Here is a 2,883-nt window from a genome sequence, read left to right as displayed (position 1 = left end):
CGACCGGGCCCGCCACCCCCGGTACCGGCTCCGACATCGGGCACCCGCGATCGGGCCGCCGGCTGCTTCTTTTGCGGCCAGGAGAAGCACCCGAGGTCGCGCTGCCCAGCCAGGAACTCTACCTGCACAACCTGCAGGAAGAAAGGCCATTTCTCTAAGGCCTGCAGGAGCGGATCTTCAGAGGCCAGCAGTGCCTCATGTGAACTGTGGGGGCGGCCATCTTCTTTCACGGCAACTGAGGCCAGTATCCCCACACGTGAGTCATGGGGGCGGCCATCTTTGATCAAGGCAACCGACCCCAATAGTGCCTCATGTGAGTTATGGGGGCAGCCATCTTCTCCGCCATTTTGTCCTACCTCGTGGGAGACGCCATTTTACCCACCACGCCCGACTGCCACCGGGCCCCCGGACCCGACGACCGCCTCGCCCGCAGACGACAACGACTCGCTTACCTACACGCTAGCCTCCGTCACTCTGGATCAAGCCCGCCCACACCACCTGTCCAAGTCGATGATGGACATCAAAGTAAACGGCCACGCCACGACCTGCCTGTTCGACAGCGGAAGCACGGAGAGCTTCATCCACCCAGACACGGTGAGCCACTACTCCCTCCCTGTCCTGCCAACGCGCAACCGAATCTCGATGGCATCGAGGTCCCACGCCACGGACATTAGCGGCTACTGTGCTGTGACCTTGTCGGTTAAGGGTACAGAGTATAAAAACTTTAAACTCCTCGTCCTCCCCCAGCTCTGCGCTGCCGTCCTACTAGGGCTGGACTTCCAATCCCACCTCCAAAGTGTAACCCTAGCATACGGTGGACCCCTCCCCCCACTCACAGTCGACAACCAGCGAAGGTTAAACCGCCCACCGCGTAACACCTGCAGCCTATCCACCCTCAAGGTGCCGCCACCTTCCCTGTTCGCTAACCTCACCCCCGACTGCAAACCCGTCGCTACCAAGAGCAGGCGGTACAGCGCTGGGGACAGAGCTTTCATTTGCTCTGAGGTGCAGCGTCTCCTGAAGGAGGGCATCATCGAGGGGAGCAACAGCCCCTGGCGTGCCCAGGTCGTGGTCGTTAAGACCGGCGATAAAAATCGCCTGGTCATCGACTACAGCCAGACCATAAACAGATACACCCAGCTGGACGCATACCCCCTTCCCCGCATATCTGACATGGTCAATCAGATTGCACAATACCGCATATTCTCGACCATCGACCTTAAGTCGGCCTACCACCAACTCCCTATCCACCCCGAGGACCGCCAGTACACCGCCTTCGAGGCGAATGGGCGCCTATACCACTTCCTTAGGGTCCCCTTCGGTGTCACCAACGGGGTCTCGGTCTTCCAAAGGGAGATGGACCGGATGGTTGACCAGAACGGACTGCAGGCCACATTCCCCTACCTAGATAACGTCACCATCTGCGGCCGCGACCGGCAGGACCACGACGTGAATCTGGAGAAATTCCTCCGTACAGCCCAACGGCTGAACCTCACCTACAATAAGGAGAAATGTGTGTTTAACACCTCGCGCCTTGCCATCCTTGGCTGTGTAGTAGAGAACGGACTCATCGGCCCCGACCCCGAAAGAATGCGCCCCCTCATGGAGCTACCCCTCCCCCACTGCCCTAAGGCACTTAAGAGAACCCTGGGGCTCTTCGCCTACTATGCCCAATGGGTGCCCAATTATGCGGACAAAGCCAGACCCCTCATGAAGTCCACATCCTTCCCCCTTACGGAGGAAGCGTGCGCAGCCTTCTCCCTCATTAAGGGAGACATTGCCAAGGCCACTATGCACGCAGTGGATGAGTCCATCCCCTTCCAAGTCGAGAGCGATGCATCCGACTTCGCCCTAGCCGCCACCCTTAACCAGGAGGGGAGACCGGTGGCCTTCTTCTCAAGGACCCTACAGGGCCCTGAGATCCGACACTCGTCGGTCGAGAAGGAGGCCCAGGCGATTGTGGAGGCGGTACGACGCTGGAGGCACTACCTGGCAGGCAAACGATTTACCCTCCTTACCGACCAACGTTCGGTCGCTTTTATGTTTAATAACAAGCTGAGGGGCAAAATCAAGAATGACAAGATCTTGAGGTGGAGAATCGAGCTCTCCACCTACGATTATGATATCTTGTACCGGCCAGGTAAGCTGAACGAACCCCCCGATGCTCTGTCACGAATTACATGCGCCAGCGCGCAAAGTGATAGACTTCAGACCCTCCACAACGACCTCTGCCACCCCGGGGTCACCAGACTTTACCACTTCATTAAGGCCCGCAACCTGCCCTACTCCATCGAGGAGGTCAGGACCATAACCAGGAACTGCCAGACCTGCGCCGAGTGCAAACCGCACTTCTTTAGGCCGGACAGAGCAAGCCTGATCAAGGCCACCCGCCCCTTCGAGCGCCTGAGCATCGACTTTAAGGGGCCCCTCCCGTCCTCTGACCGTAATGTGTACTTCCTCAACATTGTTGATGAGTACTCCCGTTTCCCCTTTGCCTTCCCCTGCCCAGACATGACCAGTACCACGGTCATTAAATGCCTGAACGACCTCTTCGCCTTGTTCGGGTTCCCAAACTATATACATAGTGACCGGGGCTCCTCTTTCATGAGCGAGGAACTCCGTCAGTTCCTACTAGCGAGAGGTATTGCAGCAAGTAGGACCACCAGCTACAACCCCCAAGGGAACGGCCAGGTGGAAAGAGAGAACGCGACGGTATGGAAGGCCGTCCTCTTAGCCTTAAAGTCTAAGGGCCTCCCAACCTCCCGCTGGCAGGAAGTCCTCCCGACAGCGCTGCACTCCATCCGGTCACTACTTTGCACTGCCGTTAACGCCACCCCCCATGAACGAATGTTTGTTTTCCCCAGGAAGTCGACTACTGGAACC

This window comes from Somniosus microcephalus, chromosome 29 (genome assembly GCF_052327205.1).
Source record: "Somniosus microcephalus isolate GS21.2 chromosome 29, FLI_Smic_1.0, whole genome shotgun sequence".
NCBI classification, from domain to species: domain Eukaryota; kingdom Metazoa; phylum Chordata; class Chondrichthyes; order Squaliformes; family Somniosidae; genus Somniosus; species Somniosus microcephalus.
Note: the sequence above shows the minus strand (reverse complement) of the source record.